Source organism: Aotus nancymaae, unplaced genomic scaffold, assembly GCF_030222135.1.
Source record: "Aotus nancymaae isolate 86718 unplaced genomic scaffold, 86718_ANA_hifiasm-v0.15.2.pri h1tg000043l, whole genome shotgun sequence".
Lineage (NCBI taxonomy): Eukaryota > Metazoa > Chordata > Mammalia > Primates > Aotidae > Aotus > Aotus nancymaae.
This window is the reverse complement of record NW_026988457.1, coordinates 2,392,284-2,417,141: the sequence shown is the minus strand read 5'-3', so window position 1 is coordinate 2,417,141 and position 24,858 is coordinate 2,392,284. Positions and strand designations below refer to the sequence as shown.

Sequence of the window (24,858 nt, the reverse complement as noted above, 5' to 3'; positions counted from 1 at the left end):
ACGACTTCAATTCGGTTTGACTGGAGATAAACACAGAGGTGGCGTAGGTTCCACACATCCCATCGGGGCAGGTCCGGCGGCGGACGCCAAGGGCCCAGCGATGCCCCGGGTGCCCCCTGCGAAAGCAGCAGGCACGAAAGCGCCCCGCCACGGGGCTGGATGCAGTCGAGGCGAGCTCATCAAGCACTACCGGAGCTCAGTCAGCCACGCGTCCTCCTCCAATGTCACTGTCTCCCTACTCTCCCACCCTGTGCTGCGGCACCTCCCTTCCCCGGAAACCGGGGAGGGCGTCCCAAGCTCCGCCCCAGAGTGGACTCCCACGCCCCGCGCTCCCACCCGCGCTGCCCCCACCGCGTGACCGCGGCTGCCACGGCAACCCTACGCCGCCGCCGCCGCCGCCGCCGCAGCCTCTTCACGCACGTCGCGAACTAACGGACTCGGCGGCGGCGGCGGCGTGTGTCCCACCCCCACCCCATCTGGACCGCATCGCGGACTGTGCCCCGACCTGTGCCTCCTAGGTAATGAATCCGAGGGACAGGGGCGCGAGCGGGACAGCAGATGGTGGGGGGGGGCTCTAGCCTATAGCCCCTCCCGACCTCCCACCACCGGAGACGCCTGGGCAATGCGTGGTGGGGTTCCTTGGGCGCTGGCCCCCGTGCGGAGACTGGGAGGAGCGCGGGAGCGCTAGGCTCGTGGGGCATCATGGGGATTGTAGTTCAGTGGCTCCTCGGGCTCGCGGCCTTGGTGGGGTAGCTCAGACTGGCGAACTACAAAGCCCGGCGGCCCCGATGGCCGGGAAAGACCGATAAACTTTGAGCGGACCGGGCAGAAAAAAAATCTCTCTTTGTCTTGAGGGGGCTGTTGGGTGGTCGCAGAACTGGGCTCTGTGCGTTGGGAAAGGGAAGTGGAGGTGAACCTGGGGCTTCCCGCCCGGTTGCTGGGCCCGCCCCGGCTGCAGCGCTCAGCCCCACCCGGTCTGGGCCACCGCCCTGCACAGTCTGAGGGATGAGCAGCCGCCCAAGCTGCGGGGCCTTCGGCCTTCGGCACCTCTGACACTCGCAGGTTGCTGCTTCTTCGTGCAGAACCGTATGTAAGTCACACATTGGATGTGAGACCCGAGAAACCGTGTTTTAACAGTCTTGATTCTCCTTTCCCGGATACGTTTATTTCTAGATTAGTCATGTTTGTTTTAAAGTAGCTCAGAGGTGACTGCATATTAAACCCATCAATTGGTAATTACTCAAAGGGCAGTAATGTTTCAAGGTTAAGTGCGGAAATAGATAAAAAGATGTCATTGCTATTTTATGGTGGTACCTGGAATTTTTAACGTTTTGCATTTTTGCATTTTATTTCTTGAGGTTCGAGGTTGTGAAATGAGTTCTCTACCCCACCCCAACTTGCCATCCTCAAGAGTGCATACACATATTTTGATTAGTTCAGTTTTAAATTACTAGTAATTTTTAAAAACATACTTTTTTTAGTCGTAAGCAGCAATAATTATTTTCTTTGGTTATTTCAATGTTATTCAGAATTTCTCAGTGCATGCTTTCAGTAGGAAAAATACCATCTTTTTAAATTAATTAATTAATTATGCTCAGGAGTACACCTGAGTCCTTAGGGTTGACCCAAGAATTGGTGGTAAAGGGAGGTGACACAGATTTAGGAAACCTTCCTTGGCGACCCTTTAAAAATTTTCAATAGGTAGATAACCATTCTAGAAATTTGCTGCTTTATGAAGTGAGTTGGAGAATTGTTGATATTATTGTGAGTTTGTGTGTGTTTAGAAGCAAAAATACACAAATCCCCATAAAATTATTTCTCTCTCAATTAAAATGAAGCTGACCTGTGTAAATTTTACTTGAGGTAGCAATTTTGTACAAGGAGGAGATGGAAAGTAGAGTTAGTAAGACAGGTAGAAAACAAAATTGAGGCCTTATGTGATACAGTATAAGGATTGAAGTATTTTATTTATTCATTCAAATTTGTTAAGAACCTATGTGCTAGGCATTATGCCAGATGGTGAGAATAAAGAGATGAAAAAAGATAGTATCCTGCATGGGCAAACAGTCATGTCATCACAATAGTGTGAAACAGATATGTTCAAGTTGCTATAGGAGCCCAAAGTGGAAATAATCACATAACAGTAACATTTATTGAATATGTAAGGTGCTGTGCAGAGTATTTTGCATACAGCTCCTTAGTTAATCCTCAAAACAGTTGGTGAAGTAGTTACTGATTTTTAGAGATGAGGAAACAGGCTTTAGAGGCCTTCTACAAAATCATAATTGGTAAAGGGTGAACCTGGGATTTCAGCTCAAATGGGTCTGGTCATGAGCTCAAGCAGTGATCATTCTCTTTGTCAATGAGTAGAAAGATACTGACTCTGTCTAAAGAAGTCAGGGGAGGTCTTGAGTATGATTTGACTTTAAACTTGTGTTAAAATAGTTGAATAAGCTTTCATTGGAGTGATGATGAGGAAAGTCAGTCTAGGATAAATGGATGGCACAACATGAGCAAAGGATAGATTGAAGAATGAGTATTGTATTTGGGGAACCCTAGGTAGTTCTGAATGACTGGATTCCAGAATACTTGCAATTAGTGGTTGAGGCCAGATATTAAAGTACTTGGTACTGTGTTCAGAGTTTACAATTCATCTTGACATGGGGCAGCCATTGAAGAGTTTAGCTAGTGTGGTGGTGTCATCAGGTTTGTGTTTTAGAAAGATAACTCCAGCTCCAGTGTAGAGAATGGACCTGGGAGGGGAAAGATTAGAGTGGTAGTAGAAAAGCCAGTTGTATAATAGATTAAAAAAAAAAAAGTCCAGTAGAGAAATGAAGAGTGTCTGAATTAAGCAGTTGGAGTCACAGAGAGACATGGATTCAAGGAATGTTTAAGCGATAAAATTGACTTGATAAGTGTTTGTGTGTTGGGAGAGAGATTTGGATCTCTAAGATGATTGATTCCTCGGTTTCTGGCTAGCACAACTGAGGTAATAGTGAACCCATTGATTGAGATGAGGAGTAACTGGTTTTTGTTGAGGTGAAAGATAAAGGTATTAGTTCAGTTTTGAGTATTTTTTTCAGGTTCTTGTGGGATATTCAGGTGGGGATGCATTTGCATCTGGAGTTCAGAGAGAGCAGGCTGGAGTTAGAAGTTTGCATATAGATAAGTAGTTAGAGCTACAAGGGAGAATGGACCAGCTCACGTTGGAGTAATGAGTAGAAAAAGGAAGAGGTTTGGATATGGAACTCTTATTTAAGAGATGTGTGTAGGCTGGGTGGAATGGCTCACACCTGTAATCCCAGCACTTTGGGAGGCGGGTGGATCACGAGGTCAAGAAATCGAGACCATCCTGGCCAGCATGGTGAAACCCTGTCTCTACTAAAAATACAAAAATTAGCTGGGCATGATGGCACACACCTGTAGTCCTAGCTGTTCACCTGAACCCTGGAGGTGGAGGTTGAATCGCTTGAACCCAGGAGGTGGAGGTTGCAGTGAGCCAAAATGGCGCCACTGCGCTCCAGCCTGGTGACAGAGCGGGACTCTGTCTCAAGAGAAAAAAAAGAAAAAGAGATGTGTGTATGTGTTTGGGGGAGGAGCCTACAAATGAGACCATGGTTAGGAGGCCGAGAGAAAGAAGAACTGGGAGAGAGCATAACAAACAAAGGAGGAGAAAGTAAGAAGCATGGGGTGGTCCAGAGTATGGGGTGCCTTGGAGAGGGCATGTAAGGTAAAGACTGAGAAGTGCTTGATGTATTTTGTGGCTAGAAATCATTTTAGAACTTTGTAGAAATGAAGAGGAATCAGTGAGCACATGCTACTTTAAATACTGAAAATTTCCCATAATACAAACACAAGGGAAAATAAAATGAACTCCAGTGTAACTATCACCTTGCTTGAAGAATGCACACATAACTAATTTTGTTTCATCTGTAATTCCTACTTCTCCTGTGGGTTGTTTTGAAGCTAAACTCAGATACAGCTTTTCATCTCTAGGTATTTCAATATGTATTTTTAAAAGGTAGGGATTCTTTCAAAAATTAACTTTAGGCTGGATGCAGTGGCTCATGCCTGTAATCCCAGCACTTTGGGAGGCTGAGGTGGCGGATCATGAGATCAAGAGATCAAGACTATCCTGGCCAACATAGTGAAACCCTGTCTGTACTAAAATACAAAAATTAGCTGGGCGTAGTGGTGCGCGCCTGTAATCCCAGCTACTTGGGAGGCTGAGGCAGGAGAATTGTTTGAACCCGAGAGGCAGAGGTTGCAGTGAGCCGAGCACTTCAGCCTGGCCACAGAGTGAGACTCCGTCTCAAAAAAAAAAAAATTAACTTTAATTTCATTATCCTACTTCATAGTACCTCCTTGATATAAAATTTCCATGAGGTGAGACAGTGGCTTGAGTTCAGGATTTCAAGGCTGCAGTATTCCAGTGCATTCCAGCCTGGGTGACAGAGCAAGACCCTTCCTGTCTCAAAAAAGGAAATTTCCAGTTGTACATTTTTTTTTAAAGGTGTTTGACTATAAAGAGAAGAAAGAGATGGAACAATAACTAAAGTTTGTAGAGTTGATTTTTTTTTTTTTTGAGGGAGGTGGAAGATTGATGATAAACTGTAAGGGAAAGAGCCACAGAGGTGATAGTTGAAGATGTAGGTGATGAAGAGAGAGAGAAGGTAGCTGATACAGATCCCTGAAAATGTAGGAAGGGATGGGATGGAGCAGGGCAAAGAGTTGTTCTTGAATTCATTTGTCACATAAGTATCAGTTAAGGGCTAACTGTATTCCTAGGCACTGAGAAACAAGAAAAGATAATGGATATAGATATTTATAAGTTGGGTGGTGAAAAGATGAGAGTGTTCAAAGTTTATGGTCTCTACTGCAGGAAAAAGATAGCCCCCCCCCAAAAAAAAAGCCCACCACCAAAAAAACCCTAAGTCTCTAAGACGATAGGGATAATGCCAACTGATGAGAGAAGAGATTGGGGTTGCCAAAGAATGATGGAGATTTGGAATAGCCTCTGTGGAAAAGGAGTTGAGCTAGGACATGCAAGATTTTTAATTGAGCTGTGACTAGAAGTCAGTTTTCAGTGACAGCAAAACATGAGGTGGTATGATTTTTTCTCCTTAAATTTTGATTGATTTATTAGGGGAGAATTTAAAATATTGAGGAAACCAATAGCCTAATGGGTTGCTGAAGAGAAGAGAATCCCGGCCAAGAACTGATGATTGAATTAACTCCTCCGCCACTTTAGATTTATCAGTTTAATAATTGTCTATTTTGTGTAAATATAACAGTAAAACTAGAAAGGCCCTTACAGATTAATACTTTATACTTTATTGTCTCAACATTTAGAGTGATAATCTTTTATAGAGGACATTCCCCCAAGTGTCATTTACTGACTGTGATGTAGTGGAAGGAGTCAGACTTGTCTAAATTTTGTAACTACAGCTTATTTTCTGTGTGATCATAGGCAGGCCTCCAAATCTGTACCCTTATGTCATATGGAGTGTTAATACTATCCGTCTTATTTGATTTTAGGAAGTTAAAGCAGTTTAGTGGTGGTAAACCCTAAAGTGCTCAACAACTGAATGCATTTCTCCTTCTCCTGCTTCCTTACTAACAGCGTGGCAGGACTGCCAGTTCTGAGAGAAAGGCCCTGTTCTGTGAATTTACTTGACCGTATTAAGCAGGTGAATCAGGTAGTAGTTATTCCAAAGTGATGATTTGAGTCTGAGGATGAATCATTTTTTTTAAACGAAGCTTCCTTTAATGCTATAAAATGTTATTTTATAGGGTATTAATACTATTGTGTTTTGCCTTGTTTTCATCTTTAAAGAAACAAGTTCCACTAGATCATTTTAGATCCCAATAGTTCTAAAATTCTTCAATTCTGACAATATTTCATGTCTGGACTGATTTATTATTTCACTGATATTTGAGCATCTTTTTGTAAATGAAAATATGTTTATATTTTAATGTGCTCAAGAGTATTTCATTTCATTTTATTTTTTTAGAGACAGGGTCTGACTCTGTCACCTAGGCTGGAATGCAGTGGTACAGTCATAGCTCACTGCAGCCTTGAACTCCTGGCTCAAGCAGCCTTCCTGTCTCAGCCTCCCCAATAACTGGGATTTCAGGCGTGTGCCCACACCCGGCTCAACATTATTTTAAACATTTTTCTCTTCAGTGATAACTAGACTTATATATGGTAGTCCTAGGGAAATTATGCCCTAAAATATCTGATAAAAGTGAGATATAGACATTGGCCAGATAAATTCATGGCACAGATTGTGAAAGTAGTTTAAAAAAATGGAGTAGTTTATCAAGGTGGTTTAATCTTCACTGGATATCTTTAGATATGTTTCTTTTGCTGGGGGATGGTTTGATTGTGGTCCTAATTGAACGAATGGCAAAGGAGTAAATGACCTTTTAAGTCCCTTTGTAACTTTGTTCTGTCCATTAGTAATTGTAAAACTCCTATTAAGCAGCCTATTAAAAAGTGAACTTTGGTTTGAAATCTTTATTATTTTTAATATTCTTTTGGTATGAAGCTGTTTTTAGTAAACACTTTTTATAGTTTTTAATCATGTCTAAGTATTGTTTTGCATTTTGTAGAGAATTTAATGCTTAGTTGCTGACCCCCAATTGTATTTACTTTCCAGAGTATTATAGAACTCTTTAGAATGGTTATTTTATGGACATTTATCAAACATATGTGCCTTGCATTTCAGGTCAAATAGTGCACCAAATGCTACACGATACATGAATAAGATCTGGCCCCTCTCTCAAAGGAGGTTACATTTCAATCAGTGCTCAAACTAGTTTTAGTATACTTACTCTTGACTCTTGTGTTTTTTAAGGAAATTGTCTCCAAAAACAATGTATTTTATTTTGTATTTTCATAGCTTTTACATGTTTGAGGGACGAACAGTATAACTTCATTGTTCCTTTATTCTCATTTATTCCTATGTCTCTATGAATGTCTTTATACATCAGTATTCTTTTCTTTCTGATGTTTTTGCCTTGCCATTTTTCCTTGTTATTTGGCAGTGGGAAGAGAAATGAATGAGAGAGAGAATCAGTAGTGGCAGTTTTTTTTTTCTGACTACTTATGTGAGAATGTGGATGACTGTGGTATTTAACACATAATTCCTGTTTTTTTTTTTTTCTTTTTTGGAGACGGAATCTTGCTCTGTCGCCAGGGTGAAGTGTAGTGACGTGATCTTGGCTCACTGCAATCTCTGCCTCCTGGGTTCAAGTGATTCCCCTGCCTCAGCCTCCCAAGTAGCTGGGACTACAGGCGCATGCCACCACGCCAGGCTAATTTTTTGTATTTTAGTAGAGATGGGGTTTTACCATGTTGGCCAGGATGGTCTCGATCTCCTGACCTCGTGATTTACCCGCCTGGGCCTCCCAAAATGCTGGAATTACAGGTGTGAGCCACTGCACCTGGCCAATTCCTGGTATTTTTATACTAGTATTTTCTCTGCATTATTAGATATTATTTGAAGTCAAGAATTATATGTTGGTAAACTCCATGTGGCCTTTCATTGTTTTTTACATATACATAGGTTATTTGCTAAATGTGGTAGGTGCTACTAATTACATTGGATGATGAATGGATGAATAAGTAAATATGATAATAAATTACTTGTTCAAAGACTACTTGAGGCTGGGTGTGGTGACTCTTGCTTGTTATCCCAGCACTTTGTGGTAGGGGGCAGAACACTTGAGCCCAGGAGTTTGAGACAAGCCTGGGCAACATGGTGAGGCCTCATCTCTGCAAAAAGTACAAAAATTAGCCAGACGTGGCTGCACACACCTGTGGTCCCAGCTACTCAGGAGGCCGAGGTGGCAGGATTGGTTAGCCCAGGAGGTCAAGGTTGCAGTGAACCAAGATTGCACCATTGCACTCCAGCCTGGGCAACAGAGCGAGAGCGTGTCTCAAAAATAAATACTTCATAAAATAAAGTAATATGAAACAGATGCTTTTGAAGGGTTTTATGTTGTTCAAAGCACTATGATATTTAAAAACAAGTAATATTTAATTATATAGGTAACCAGAACAAAATATCTATTTCTGTTAATAAGCCTTTTATATTTATTTTTAGATTAGCTGGGTAACTTTAAAGGAATTTGAGGCAGTAAAGTGTAATGTGCTAGGAGGACAGGCTCTGAGTTCGACACATCTGGGTTCAAATCCAGGCTCTATGGTAAATTGTTTAAATTCTTTAAAGCCTCAGTCACCTTCCTGGTTTTTTTTTTTTTTTTTTGGAGACAGAATCTCGCTCTGTCGCTGGAGTGCAGTGGCACGATCTTGGCTCACTGCAACCTCCACCTCCCAGGTTCAAGTGATTCTTCTGCTTCAACCTCCCAAGTAGCAGGGACTGCAGGTACATGCCACCCCGCCTGGCTAATTTTTATATTTTTAGTAGACCTCCTCTGTTAATGGTGGATAACTGTTAACAGTTGCATTGTGTTATAAGGATTAGATGAGATAATGGCTAGAAAACCATTTTTATCGTATTACTTGGTGGGGAGTAAGCATTCAATAAATGTTGCTACTATTATTTTTGTGCTAAAAAGGGTGTTTATGCACTTAAGTTTGTAGTTTAAGCTTCCATCTTGAGACGTAGTAACAGATGATCCACATTTTCTGTCCTTTGTAATGTTTTAAAGTTGCCAGGAGAATTTAGAACATGAGCAGAAATGACTGTGATGGTTACTTCTGTGAAACATTTAAGCTCTTAGAACCCTATATTAATATCTAGATTCTTTTATGTTTATGAACAGTTTTTTTGTTTCTCAAATATTTGAGAAGTGATTTATATACATGTAAAAAATAAATGAAAAGTCTTCCTTGCTACATACATTCTTCTGTAATATCTGGGTTTATGATTAAGTTGTATTCTTTATTATTCATGGCAAACTGTAGCCCTTGAGAATATTGCCCAACATAAAGAGATGGGAGGTATTGTGATTTTCAAAATTAACTATTTTGTTGATTAGCACTCACATAGTAGGTTCATTTATTGAGCTTGAAACTTATACTTCAAGATGCATTGATTTGAGAAGTCATGATTATGTGTTTTCTTAATTGCTTTTATTTATAGCAGCCATTGTATGACATAAACTGGACTTTGGTGATTTGGAGACTTTTTTTTTTTTCATTAAACATGTAAAGCCTAGACATATTGTTAAAATTCATTGTGGTACAAAATACTGAAAATAGAACTTGATTTGTTGTGTTGCTTACCACTGTTCTAACTAGTGTTATTAATAGTTCACTTTGCTTTAGTGCAGGTTACTTTGGAGTTTATAAATAGGTATCTGCTTTCAGGAATTTACAACTATTAGGAGGAAAAGGAACAATATGAGAAAAGTATGGCAGTGTCAGAATAAAAATAGTTTAAAGCAGAAATTATTGTCTTAGCCTTGTATATATTGTAAGTATAACTGAATTAGATTGACATTCACATAAAATTAGTTTGAAAAAAATATTTTCTTTCCTATTTAAAAACCATTACTGTGAAGACAAGAGAATAATAAATATTATGATTTTATTTGTAAAAGGAATTATGAGTGATGTCCCTGGTAGGATTGGGTTCTGGATACAAGCTAGCTTTTCGTTTTTTCAGTTATATATCTTAGTCTTGGCATGAAATTAAAAATTCAGGTATCTTGGGAGAGAAAGTGTGTGTGTGTGTGTGTGTGTGTGTGTGTGTGTGTGTGTGTTGGGTGATGGTAGATTTAAAGGAGAGAACCAAAAAGTTGAAGATGCAGCTGAGGAGATAGGTTGGAACCATGGCTTTATGTGTTATATTGAGATCTGAGTCATAAAACAGTTACAAAAATAATTATCTGGGACCAGATAAAGCAGTATTCCTTCTTGGTCTGAGCATGGACTTGGACTGAGCTCTTCTCAGTCTCAGCCTAGAACTCTCCTTGAAGATATTATCTGGAGCATTCTGTATATGGCAGCATTGCTGGGTCAGTTCAGCAGTAAACACTGTAAGAAGATTCTCAATTTATTTTTGAAAACATAATAAACTGAAGAGAAGTAAAAATATTCCTTACATTGATTCAGTGTTGTATGTGAGGAATATGTTAACATATGATCACACTTAATTTTTAAAATAACCTTATGATGATAAATATTATTTTCCCTATTTTGTAGACAGAACTGAGGCCTAGTGAAATTACATGATTTGTCTGAGGTCACAGCTAAGAACTTACGGTGCTTGGTTTAATACCCAGGTTTTTCTTTTTTTCTTTTTTTTTTTTGAGCCAGAGTCTTGCTCTGTTGCCATGGTGGAGTGTAGTGGCACCATCTCGGCACACTGCAGTCTCTGCCTCCTGGGTTCAAGCGATTCCCCTGCCTCAGCCTCCCAACTACTGGGACTATAGACGCATGCCACCATACCCGGCTAATTTTTTGTATTTTAGTAGAGACGGGTTTCACCGTGTTGGCCAGGATGGTCTTGATCTCCTGACCTCATGATCTGCCTGCTGCAACCTCCTAAAGTGCTGGAATTACAGGCATGAGCCACTGCACCCAGCCTTCTGTCTGAAATTTTTATGTTGCCTTTATCAAACATAAACTCGAATGGTTTGGTATACAATTCTAGGTTGCCAGCCCCTTACCCACTTACCCCTTGGAAGATATTTCACTGTCTCCAGGCTCCCAGTGTTCCTTTTGAAAAGTTAGCTTTCAATATAATTTTTTCATTTGTTTATAATTTGTCATTTCAAATGTTCTTCAGTCTTACTACATTGTCTCTAGGTGTGAACTTTGATATGTTTTCAAACTGAAAATTACTGTCTTTTGCCAATTTTGGAAAATGCTCGGCCATTATATTTTTGAATTTTGCCTTTCATAATAGAGACATATGATTGATTTTCTGTTCTGCATTTCTTAATCTTATTTACTTCTTCTGTCTGTATATGCTGCATTCTGGTCAGCTTCTACAGCTCTGTCTTCTGGTTTATTGATTCTCCTTTCATCTGTGTCTAATCTTTTGCTTCCTCAGTCCACTGAGTGTTTTTCTATTTTGGTGACTGTATATTTTAATGCCAGAAGTTCTTTTGGATTATTTTTCAAATAAGCTTATTTATTTTAATTTCTTGTCCTTTTATCTTTAAATGTACTTATTTTACAGTAGCTATCTAATATATCATCAAGTGCTTTAGATAAAGGCCTTAATTTTGCTCTATGTGGTATTAATTCTCACTCATAGTGGATTGTTTTCTTTGTATCTTGTAATTTTAGATGTAAACTCAGTGGAAATAAAGTAAGGCCTGGGTAAATGGTATGTCCTATATTTTTGTGATTGTTTCTATGAAGTGCCCAATGGAGAACTGACGAGTAAATAAACAATTTTAGTATGTATAATGGGATACTACTCAGCAATAAAAAGCATTACTGATACATGTAAGGGCATAATTGACTCTCAAAAGCGTTATTCTAGATGAAGGAAATCAGAGTACATACTCCATGAGTCTATTTATTTTGCATTCTAGAAGTGACAAAACTGCAGACATACTTCAGAGATCCTGGGGCCTTGTTCCAGATCATTTTGGTAAAGCAAGTATTGCAATAAAGCTAGTCACACAAGCTTTCTGGTTTCCCAATGCATATAAAAGTTACATTTACACTATACTATAGTCAATTAAATGTGCAATAGCATTACATTTAAAAAATGTACATGCCTCAATTTAAAAAGACTGAAAAATAATTTTAACTTTTATTTTAGATTTAGGGGGTACCTCTGCAGGTTTGTCGTATGGGTGTATTGCAGGATACTGAGGTTTGGGATGTGAATGATCCTATCACACAGAGAGTGAGTATACTAACCACAGGATAGTTTTTCATCCCTTGCCTGCCTCCCTCCTGCCTCTATTAGTTTCCAGTGTCTATTGTTGCCATCTCTATGTCTAGGAGTACCCAATGTTTAGCTCCCACTTGTATGTAAGAATATGTGGTATTTGCTTTTCTGTTCCTGCATTAATTTACTAAGGATAATGGTCCCCAGCTACATCCATGTTGCTGTAAAGGACATGATTTTGTTCTTTTTTATGACAGTGTACTATTCCATGGTATATATGTATCACATTTTCTTTATCCAATCCACTGTTGATGAGTACCTAGATTGATTCCATGGCTTTGCTCTTGTGAATAGTGCTGCAGTGAACATACGAGTGCATGTGTCTTTTTGGCAGAATGTTTGGTTTTCTTTTGGGTACGTAACCAACCAGTAATGGGACTGCTGGGTCAAATGATGGTCCTGTTTTAAGTTCTTTGAGAAATCTCTGCTTTCCATACAAACAGTGTATAAGTATTCCTTTTTTGCTGCAGCCTTACCAGCATCTGTTGTTAAAAAAGACTGTATTGCTTTGGGAGGCCGAGGCGGGTGGATCACGAGGTCAAGAGATCGAGACCATCCTGGTCAACGTGGTGAAACCCCGTCTCTACTAAAAATACAAAAAAAAAATTAGTTGGGCATGGTGGCGCACGCCTGTATTCCCAGCTTCTTGGGAGGCTGAGGCAGGAGAATTGCTTGAACCCTGGAGGCGGAAGTTGCGGTGAGCCGAGATCTCGCCATTGCAGTCCAGCCTGGGTAACAAGAGCGAAACTGTCTCAAAAAAAAAAAAAAACTGTATTGCTAAAAAATGCTAACAATTATCTAAGACTCAGACAGTCTTAACCTTTTTACTGGTGGGGGGTCTTATCTTGATGGCTGCTGACAGATCAAGGTAGTGGTTGCTGAAGGTTGGGGTGGCTGTGGCAATTTCTTTTTCCTCCTCCTCCTTTCTTCTTCTTCCTCCTCCTCCTCCTTTGTTCTTTTTCTTCTTCTCTTCCTCCTTCCTTCCTCATCTTTTCTTTTTTTTTTCTTTTCTTTTTTTTTTTTTTTTTAAGAGACAGGGTCTTACTCTCTCACCCAGGCTGGAGGGCTGGAGTGTAGCGGTGTGATCATAACTTACCGCAGCCTCAAATTCTCGGATTCAAGTGATCTTCCCACCCCAGCTTTTTGAGTAGCTAGGACCACAGATGCATGTCACCACATACTAATTAAAAATTTTTTTTTTCGTAGAATTGGCATCTTGCTATGTTGCCCAGGCTGGTCTTGAACTCCTGGCCCCAAGTGATACTCCTGCCTTGGCCTCCCAAAGCATTGGGATTACTGGTGTGAACCACTGTGACTGGCCCAGGGCAATTCTTAAAATAAGACAACAATAAAGTTTGGTGGATGTATTGATTCTTCCTTTTGTGAAAAATTACTCCACGGCATGTGATTATGCTGTTTGACAGCATTACCCACAGTAGCAGTTCTTTCAAAATTGTAGTCAGTCCTCGCCAAACGCTGCTGCTGCTTTATGGAGTGGTCACAAGTATCTTCACCAGGAGTAGATTCCAGCTAAAGAAACCACTTTCTTTGCTCATCCATAAGAAACAACTTCTTGTCTATTCAAGTTTTTTTTTTTTAATTTTTATTTTTTTGTAGAGATGGGGTCTTGCTGTGTTGCCCAGGCTAGTCGTGAACTCCTGGTTTAGCGATCCTTCTGCCTTGGCCTCTTGAAGTGTTGAGGTTATAGGCGTGAGCCACTCTACTCTACCCTGTTTATGTTTTATCATGAGACTGCAGCAATTCAGTCACATCTACAGGCTCCACTTCTAATTCTAGTTCTCTTGCTATTTCTACCACATCTGCAGTAACTTCCTCCACTAAAGTCTTGAAACCCTCAAAGTCATTCGTGAGGGTTGGAATCAATTTCTGTAACACTCCTGTTAGTGTTAATTGTTTTGACATCCTCCCATGAATCACAAATGTTCTTATTGGCATATAGAATGGTGACTCTGTTTCAGATAGTGTTCAATTTACTTACCAGTTTCATCAAAGGAGTTCACTATCTATGGCACCTGTAGCTTTACAAAATATATTTCTTAAATAATAAGATTTGAAAGTTGAAATAACTCATTTATTCATGGGCTGCAGAATGGATAAGCAGTCATGAAAACAGCATTTATTTCCTTGTGCGTCTCCATCAGAGCTCTTTGGTGACCAGGTGCATTGTCAATGAGTAGCAATATTTTGAAAGGAATCTTTTTCTGAGCCATAGCTCTCAAAGTTGGGCTTAGAATATTCAATAAGCCATACTGTAAACAGATGTGCCGTCATCTAGACTTTGCTGTTCCATTTATGGAGCACAGGCAGAGTAGATTTAGCATAATTCTTTTTTTTTTTACTTTTCAGGTTCAAAGTATTTTTTTATTGTATTTTAGGTTTTGGGGTACATGTGAAGAACATGCAAGATTGTTGCATAGGTACACATGTGGCAGTGTGATATGCTGCCTTCCTCCCCTTCACCTATATCTGGCATTTCTCCCCATGATATCTCTCCTCCACTCCCCACCCCCGCTGTCCCGTCCCCTATTTCCCCCCAACAGACCCCAGTGTGTAGTGCTCCCCTCCCTGTGTCCATGTGTTCTCATTGTTCAACACCCGTCTATGAGTGAGAACATGCGATGTTTGATTTTCTGTTCTTCTGTCAGTTTGCTGAGAATGATGGTTTCCAGGTTCATCCATGTCCCTACAAAGGACGCGAACTTACCGTTTTTGATGGCTGCATAATATTCCATGGTATATGTGTGCCACATTTTCCCTGTCCAGTCTATCATCAATGGGCATTTGGGTTGGTTCCAGGTCTTTACTATTGTAAACAGTGCTGCAATGAACATTCGTGTGCATGTGTCCTTATAGTAGAACAATTTATAATCCTTTGGATATATACCCAGTAATGGGATTGCTGAGTCAAATGGAATTTCTATTTCTAGGTCCTTGAGGAATCGCCACACTGTCTTCCACAATGGTTGAACTAATTTACACTCCCACCAACAGTGTAAAATTGTTCCTATTTCTCCACATCCTCCCCAGCATCTGTTGTCTCCAGATTTTTTAATGATCGCCATTCTCACTGGCGTGAGATGGTATCTCAATGTAGTTTTGATTTGCATTTCTGTAATGACCAGTGATGATGAACATTTTTTCATATGTTTGTTGGCCTCATGTATGTCTTCTTTTGTAAAGTGTCTGTTCATATCCTTCACCCACTTTTGAACGGGCTTGTTTGTTTTTTTCTTGTAAATCTGCTTTAGTTCGTGGTACATTCTGGCTATCAGCCTTTTGTCAGGTGGGTAAGCTGCAAAAATTTTTTCCCATTCTGTTGGTTGCCGATTCACTCTAATGACTTTCTTTTGCCGTGCAGAAGCTGTGGAGTTTGATCAGGTCCCATTTGTTTAGCATAATTCTTAAGGGCCCTAGGTAAATGAGCATTGGCTTCAATTTCAAGCTGTCAGCTAAATCAGCCCCTAATAAGAGAGCCAGCCTGTCCTTTAAGGGTTTGAACCCAGGCCTTCACCCCTCCACTCTAGCTAGGAAAGTCCTAGATGTCATCTTTTTCCAATAGAAGGCTATTTTGTCTACACTAAAAATCCGTTGTTTAGTGTTAGCCACCTTCATCAATGATCTTAGCTGATTCTAGAGAACTTGCTGCAGCTTCTACATTAGGACTTGCTGCTTCACCTTGCCCTTTTGTGTTATGGAAAAGGCTTCTTTCCTTCAACCTTATAAACCAATCTCTGTTTGCTTCATACTTCTGCAGCACCCTCACCTCTCTCACCATTCATAGAAATGAAGACAATTAGGGTCTTGTTCTGGATTAAGCTTTGGCTTAAGGGAATATTGTGGCTGGTTTGATCTTCTGTTCAGACCACTCACACTTTCTCCTTATCAGCAATAAGGCTGTTTTGCTTTCTCAACATTCATAGGTTCACTGGAGTAGCACTTTTAAATTTCTTTCAAGAACTTTTTCTTTGAATTTACAAATTGGCTCTTTGGCCTGAGAGATCTGCCTTTTGGCCTGTCTTAGCTTTCAACATGCCTTGCTCACTGAGGTTAGCCGTTTCTAGCTTTTGATTTCAAGTGAGAGACATACAACTATTCCCTTTCACTTGAACACTTGGAGGCTATTGTAGAGTTCTTCATTGGCCTAGTTTCAGTATTGTGTCTCCCGGAAAAGGGAGGCCTGAAGAGAATAGAGACAGGGCAACAACAGCCTATTGGTAGAGCAGTCAGAACACAGTATTTATCAATTAAATCACCTTGCTATAGGGCATGGTTTGTGGTGCCCCAATACAATTACAACGGTAACATCAGTGATCACTGATCACTCCATAAAAATGGAGAAGTTTGGAATAGTGTGAGAATTAACAAAATATGACACGGAGACACAAAATGAGCACATGCTCTTAGAAAAATGGTCGCGGCAAACTTGCTCGTGCATGGTTGCCAAAAATCTTCAAATTGTAAAACAAAGTGTTTGCGAAGTGAGGTAAAGGGAGGTGGGCCTGTGTAGTGATAAGGGATTGGGAGAGTGCATGGTGAGAGTCAGAGGTCAAATTTAAAGTGGTGAAAGGGAGCTTTCTGGGCTGATAGAAATGTTCTTTACCTCTATTGTGGTGGTAGTGGTGGTTATGCAGTTTATCACGTTTTCAAACCTTATCTACTTGTACACTTAACATTAGTGGATTTAATTATATGAAAATTATATCTCAATAAAGCTGATTTTTAAAAAAGCAGGCAAAACTCATCTGTGGTGTCAGAATAGTGATTAAAGTACTGACTGGGAGGGATGAAGGATACTTCTGGGGAGTTGGAAGTGTTCTGTATTTTGAAGTGGGGTTGCCTGGGTGTACACAGGTGTATATGCACAGGGTGAAAGGTCATTGAGCTGCACACTTGAGACTTGTGCACTTTATGTAAGTTATATACCTTGATAAAAAAGGAAAAGGTTTTAAAGAAGGATTAGAATATAAAGTTGAGAAAATCACCAAGAGAGTAGAGCAAAAGGACAGAGAGATGGAAAATAGGAGAGAAAAACTAAGAAAATCAGAGGACCAGCCTAGGAAGTCTAATTCCTGGATAAAAGGCGTATCAGAACAGAAAAAAAGAAAATAGAAATTTTTAATGAAATAATTCAGAATATTTCCTAAAATTGAAAGACATTAATTTCTACATTGAAAGAACTGCAAATAGACCCATTTCAAAGCACATCATCAAAAATTTTAGAAAACACATGTCAAAAAGAAGATCCTACAAGTTTCCAGAAAAGGGGAAAAACAAGTGATATATAACGGATAAGCAATTTAAATGACTTCAGTCTTCTTAACCTATTATTGAAACCTAAAAGGCATTAAGGAAATGCTATAAAAATTGTCAAGGAAAATTATTTGCGAACTAAGATTCAGTAGCCAGCCAAACTCTCATGGAAGTATGAGGGTAGAATAAAGATATTTACAGACATTCACAGTTGCAAAAATTTTATCTCCCATTTGTGGAAAATGTGTTCCATAAAGGTAAGGGAGTGAACCAAGAAAGAGAAAGACATGTGATACATAAAAAAAGGACAGCATAGAAGAGGCAGAAGGGCTCCCCACGATGAAGGGAGGCAAGTTGAACAGCCTTGGAGGATAGAAAGGGATAGTGTCTTTCTCCGGAGCAAAGGTCAGGTTTGCTTACAGCCTTGGAACATACAGTATGTCCTTTTGGAACAAGGGATAGGGAAGTATAAAGCTTAATAGATTCACGTTCTCTAAGCTTAGGCCTCCTCTCCTGTAATTCAGACTACTTCATTTGCAGATGTTACATGGTCCTTTTCAAATTGTCCCGTGGGAACTGGGGCTTGGGAAACTGGTGGGAAAAAAAATACCTTGGATTAGGTTGTCTTTTGGAAGCATTGTAGTTTTAACTCTTACATTTAGGTCAATAATCCATTTGAGTTAATTTTTTGTATGTGATGTAAGGGTTGAGATTCAGTTTTTGTTTTGAATATGGATAGCCAGTTTGTTTCAGTACCCTTTTGTTGGAAAAAATTGTCCTTCCCTCCTTGAATTGCTTTGGCACTTTGGTTGAAAATTAGTTGGCTTTGTATCTAGGAATCTATTTCTTGACTCTAATTTCTTTCACTGATCTTTGTGTCTTTCTTTATGTCAATTCCACACTATCTTGATTACTGTAACTTTATAGTAAATTTAAAATTATGTAGTGTAAGTCCTCCTACTTTACTGTTTTTCAAAACTTTTGTCTATTTTATATTCTTTCATTTTCATGTAAATTTTAGAATCAGCTTGTCAATTTTTCCAAGAAAGGCTGCTGGGATTTTGATTTGGGTTGCATTGACTCTATGGATCACTTTCAAGACGGTTGACGTCTTACCCATATTGAGTGTTTTTATTCATAAACACATGCACACATATCTATTAATTTAGGTCATCTTTAATTCTCTTAGTAGGTTTTAATAGTTCTCAGGTTATAGGTCTTGCACATATTTTGTTAAATTTATCCCTGAATATTTAATATTTTTGAATGATTTTACTGTTTTTAGTTTCCAATTATTTCTTGTATATGGAAATAAGATTGATTTTTGTATTCTGACCTTGTATTCTGCAACCTTACACAACTTGCTTATTAGTTCTAGAGCTATTTGCAGATTCCCTAGGATTTTCTGTACTGATGATCATATTTTCTGTATATAAAAGCAGCTTTACTTTTTTCCAATCAGTATGCCTTTTATTTTTGTATTGCCTTATTGCACTGGTTAGAACCTCAATTCTGTTGTGGAATAGAAGGGTTGAGAGCAGATATCCTTGTCTTGTTCTTGATCTTAGAGGGAGAGCATTTAGTCTTTCACAATACATATGCTTTGCTAAGCATTCTTAACATGAATTATGTTGAATTTTGTCAAATGCATTTTCTGTATCGAGATGATTTATAATGTTTTGTTTTTATTCTCTTAAAATTATATTGATGGATTTTAAAACAAACCATCTTGGATTCTCGGGATAAACCTCACTGGGTCATAATACAGTATCCATTTTACATATTGCTGGATTTGATTAGCTAAAATTTAAAGTTTTTTTGTATCTATGTTTGTGAGGGATATTGATAGGTAATTTTCTGATATTTGTCTGATTTTGGTGTCAGGCTAACACTGGCTTTAAAATATGAGTTGGATAGCCAAAAGAACTCTGGCAAAAAGAAAAAGAAGAGTTGGAAGTAATTCTACCTCTTCTGTATTCAGTTTCATTAATTGATATAGGACTATTTAGATTAAGTACTCTATCTCTTCTTGGGCAAGCTTTGTATGGAACCATCATAGAATTTGTCCCATTTCCTTAAGCCCTCTTTTGTCTTTCAGTAGCTCCAAGGTTTGTAGTGATAGCCCTCCTTCATTTTTATTTTTATTGTGTGTGTGTGTGTGTGTGTGTGTTTTGAGGCGCAGTCTTGTTCTGTTGCCCAGGCTAGGGTGCCCTGGTGCGATCTTGGCTCACTGCAACTTCCACTTTCTGCATTCAAGTGATTCTCCTGCCTCAGCCTCCCAAGTAGGTGGGGGTTACAGGTGCTCGCTACCATGCCCAACTAATTTTTGTATTTTTAGTAAAGACAGGGTTTCACCATCTTGGCCAGGCTGATCTCGAACTCCTGACCTCATGATCAACCTGCCTCAGCCTCCCAAAGTGCTGGGATTACAGGCATGAAGCACTGCACCTCGCTTCTTTTCCTCCCTTTCCTGGTCAATCATTCTAGAGGTTTATTCATTTTATTGATCTTTGTGAAGAACCTGCTTTTGGCTACATTGAAATTTTCTGTTGTTTGCTGTTTTCTATTTTATTGATTTCTTACCTTAACTTTCTTACATTGTTCTACTTCTTTTGGTTTTAATTTGCTTCCCCTGCTAGATTTTTAAGATAGAGGTTGAAAGCAAGAGTCAGAGAACTACGGTCCAGGGGCCAAATCCAGCTTGCCACTTGTTCTTGAATGGGTCATAAATCAGGAATGATTTTTGCATTTTTATAAGGTTGAAGAAAAATCAAAAGAATGCTATTTTGTGACATGTGGAAATTAAATGAAATTCAGATTTCATTGTCCACAAATAAGGTTTTATTGGAACACAACCACACTTATTGTTTACATATTGTCTCTGGCTGCTTTGTGCTGGATTGGCAAATTTGAGGGGTTGTGACAGAAACCATGTGGCATTCTCATAGTTTTTGCACTGCTATTTCTCAACTGTAATCACTGTTTTAAGTGCCATGCATATCACTGTACTGTGACATTTTACTTTATTATCAATGCATCCACATCATGTCAAAACAAGAAAAGATGGAAAAAAATAGACTTGGAACGTTACACTTTTAAAGCACAGTGAAGCATGGATTATTGAATTAGATGACAAGGCATTGTATTATACAGTGACACTATAGCTGTGTTAAACACAGTATACGTTGATTACCAAACTGTGCATTCATCACAGTATTCCCAACTCACAGGAAAGTAATGGTCAGAAAAATGAGAAAACTTAAAAACTAATATCTTATTCTAGTAGAATTTCTTCACAAAATTTAAAAATAAAATTAAGGCTGCACCCAGAGTAAACTTCCAAGTGGCTCATTTGTTAGCCAAGCAAGGAAGTCATTTACCAATAGTGGATTAACTAAATTGTGTTTGGTTACAGCAGACACAGAATTGTGTCTGGAGAAGGTAAACTTAAGACTGTTAGACTTTTGGCAAGAAGAGTTGCTCAAAGAATTGAGGATATCAGTAATCAATTTAAAAACAAGGCAAATGATTTCAAGTGGTTTTCCTTGGCTTTTGATAAGTTGACAGATGTTACCAGTACTGCTCAATTGTTTATTTGGAAAGTCAAGGCTGAGTTTGAAGTTATTAAATAATTAATCTTAATGAATAGTATGTGTAGAATAACTACAGATGAGAATATTTCAAAAGTTAAGAAAACACTGTGTACAACCTGAATAAGTGTAGTCTGCTAAGATGTATAATAACTGATGGTGGTAAAGATTTCTGTAGAATAGAAAAAAACTCAGGTGGACAAATTGATAAAGCTGTGAAAGTGTAAGATGTTTAGTCTATTGTTACTTACTTTATTTCTTAGCAGTTATTTTGCAGAGAATATCTGAATCTATCATGTAATATCGAACCAGTAGTGTCAACATTTGCTCTTGTGGACTTAGCTGTTGTCAGTTCCAGGAATTTTTGTTAGAAATAGAGCCTGAATAATCTCACTTCCCTGCTGTACAGCAGTTTGATGACTTAATAGTTGTAAGGTTTTATTGCAAACTTTTGAATTTAGAAGTGAGATTTGAATTTTTCTGAATGTGAGAAACTGCTGTCAATCACTGTTATTGAACGCTGAATGACTTTAGAAATCAATTTGTGTTGCAGACTCAATAGTATTTCTTAATGAATTCAACCTGAAATTACAAGATAAAACAGTTCTTATATCAAAATTAATACTGCAGTAAAGTTGTTTCAATGACAACTACTGTTCTTTGAATCACAAGTAATATGAAGTCATTTTATATAGCTTTCCATGCTGTCATAATAAAACAAACAAATAAGGTCTGTATTCCTACCCACTATTGCAATAGGTATGTTTTCTGAGTTCAAACTACAGTTTCAGCAACATTTCTTAGAACTTGATGCAAGTACAAAGGAAATTTCCATTTAACTGTACCGTTGAGGCACTTTTTACCTAACCTTTAATTGGAATGATTAATTTGCAATTAATTACACGCTAAAAGGTAAATACTAAGAGAAGAGTAAATTCTTTACAATGACTTTTACACAGTAACAAATTTCAGTGTCCATTGGATCTATCCTGTATCCACAGGACAACCATGTAAAATCTCATCTTCAAATTTAAAATGTTAACACAAAACAATATGGTCTTATTATAATGAGTCATTATGGGGAGAAATTCAAGCCAGCCACAGAAATTCGCTAAGTAACAAGGAATCAAAAGCTAATCGTTTCTAAACAATGATTATGCTGAATTGAAATCATTTACTTGTGGTTTACTATCAGTTTGCGGTAGCACCTAACTGGTACTTTTGAAAAAATACATTTTCAAACGTGAAATTTGTTGTATTCAAGGTAAACATTAGAATGTATGAACATTTGTGATTGATTTTGGTGATAGGGAACACTAACTTTGAATGCCAACTAAGTGAAGTATTGTCTCCAAAAATCATTCTTCTTAGTCAACCTGTCTTATAAAAAGTTGTACTCTGTTATTGTTTCTATAATATTTTGAATTGCATCAATAAGAATTATGGACATTTTTTGTCTCATTATATAAGTAGTTATGTAATATCCTTCATTTCATTTGTTAATCCTCAAAGCCTAAAATATTTACTTGTACAGGACAAATTTGCCAACTTCTACTTTATATCAAGATTTTTTTTTTTTTTTTTTTTTTTTTTTTTGAGACGGAGTTTCGCTCTTGTTACCCAGGCTGGAGTGCAATGGCGCGATCTTGGCTCACCGCAACCTCCGCCTCCTGGGTTCAGGCAATTCTCCTGCCTCAGCCTCCTGAGTAGCTGGGATTACAGGCACACGCCACCATGCCCACCTAATTTTTTGTATTTTAGTAGAGACGGGGTTTCACCATGTTGACCAGGATGGTCTCGATCTCTTGACCTCGTGATCCACCTGCCTTGGCCTCCCAAAGTGCTGGGATTACAGGCATGAGCCACCGCGCCCGGCAAGATATTTTTATCTTTCATAGTTTTGTGTCTATATTTGTGAGCAGAATTAAGGTTTTGTTTCACAATGACTTTAAAGGGAAATAATTTATAGAGCATCTTTGTTTCTGCTGGATTTATTAATTACATATTACTCATTATAATAAGACCATATCGTTTTGTGTTAATGTTCTAAATTTGAAGATGAGACTTTGCGTGGTTGTCCTGTATTCTGTGGATAGATCCACTGGACATTGAAATTTGTTACTGGGTAAAAGTAGTTGTATTGGTTCATTCTCATGCTGCTGTGAAGAAATAATGGAGACTAGGTAATTTATAAAGAAAGGAGGTTTAAGTGACTCATAGTTCTGCATGGTTGGGGAGGCCTCAGGAAACTTAAAATTATGGCAGAAGGCACCTCTTCACAGGGCGGCAAGAGAGAGAATGAATGCCAACAGGGGAAATGCCGGATGCTTACAGAAACATCAGATTTCATGAGACTCACTCATTATCATTAGAACAGCATGGGGGAACCACTTCCATGATCCAGTCACCTCTACCTGCTCCTGCCCTTGACATGTGATTATTACAATTCAAGGTGAGATTTGGGTGGGGACATGGAGACAAACCATATCATTCTGCCCCTGGCCCTTCCCAAATCTCATGTCCTCAACATTAAAAAACACAATTATGCCTTTCCAGCAGTCCCCTAAAGTCTTAACTAATTCCAGCATTAACTCAAAAGTCCGAGTCCAAAGTCTCATCTGAGACAAGGCAAGTTCCTTCCACCTATGAGCCTGTAAAATCAAAAGTATGTGGGTTGCTTTCTACATATAATGGAAGTACAGGCACTGGGCAAATACACCTGTTCCCAATGGGAGAAATTGGCTAAAACAAAGGGGCTATAGGACCCAAGTCTGAAGTCCAATAGGGCAGTCATAAAGTCTTAAAGTTCCAAAATTATTTCCTTTGACTCCATGTCTGACATACAGGTCACACTGATATAAGAGGTAGGTTTCCATGGCCTTGGGCAGCTCCACCCCTATGGCTTTGCAGGGTACATCCCCACCTTCTGGCTGCTTTCATGGCTGGCCTTGAGTGCCTATGGCTTTTCCAGATGCATGGTGCAAGCTATCAGTGAATATACCATTCTGGGGTCTGGAGTATGTTGGCCCTCTTCTCACAGGACTTATGAGCTCCAACCACACATTTCCCTTCTGTACTTCCCCAGGAGAGGTTCTCCATGAGGGTCCTGCCCCTGCAGCAGACTTTTGCCTGGACATCCAGGCATTTCCATGCATCCTCTGAAATCTAGGTGGTGGTTCCCAAACCTCATTTCTCATCTTCTATGCACCTGCAGGCCCAAGACCATGTGGAGGCTGCCAAGGCTTTGGACTTGGATCTTCTAAAGCCATGGCCTGAGCAGTACCTTGGCCCCTTTTAGCCATGGCTGGAGCGGCTAGGTGCAGGGCAGCAAGTCCCAAGGCTGCATATAGCAGGGGGGCCCTGGACCCAGTCCAGGAAACCCATTTTTCTCTCCTAGGCCTCTGGGCTTATGATGGGAGGGGCTGCCAAACATCCCTGACATGTCCTAGAGGCATTTTCCCCATTGTCTTGGTGATGAGCTTTTGATTCTTTGTCACTTATGTAAATTCTGTGGCTGGCTTGAATTTCTTCCCAGAAAATGGATTTGTCTTTTCTATTTCATTGTCAGGCTACACATTTTTCAAACCTTTATGTGCTGCTTCCCTTTTAAATATAAATTCCAATCCTAAACTGTATCTTTGTGAATGCATAAAACTGAGTGCTTTTAAGAGCACCCCCCAAATCACCTCTTGAAGGCTTTGCTGCTTAGAAATTTCTTCTGCCAGATACCATAAATCATCTCTCTCAAGTTCAAAGTTCCACAGATCTCTAGAGCAGGGACAAAATGCTGCCAGTTTCTTTGCCAAAGCATAGCAAGGATCATGTTTATTCAAGTTCCCAACAAGTTCCTCATCTTCATCTAAGACCAACTCAGCTTGTATTGTCCGTATCACTATTACCATTTTGGTCAAAGCCATTCAACAAGTCCCTAGGAAGTTCCAACTTTCCCACATTTTTCTGTGTTCTTCTGAGCCCTCCAAACTGTTCCAGCCTCTGCCTGTTACTCAGTTCCAAAATCACTTACACATTTTCAGGTATCCTTCTAGCAGCACCCCACTCCTGGTACTAATCTGTATTAGTCCTTTCTAACACTGCTATAATGAAAAACCTGA

At 39.2% G+C, this 24,858-nt stretch overlaps 1 protein-coding gene across 2 annotated transcripts in view; it reads left to right on the top strand.

Moving 5' to 3' along the window:
- Positions 1-460: 460 nt before the first annotated feature.
- The window catches only part of KATNAL1 (katanin catalytic subunit A1 like 1), a 106,495-nt gene continuing 82,097 nt past the window's right edge, over positions 461-24,858 (top strand). The window contains exon 1 of one of the 2 annotated variants that reach the window (XM_012474138.2): positions 461-518. The gene's annotated coding sequence lies outside the window, so the exon portion shown is untranslated. Of the gene's footprint in view, positions 519-1,002; positions 1,091-24,858 lie in introns of those variants that run through there. The other variant, XM_012474140.3, reaches the window with a different exon arrangement.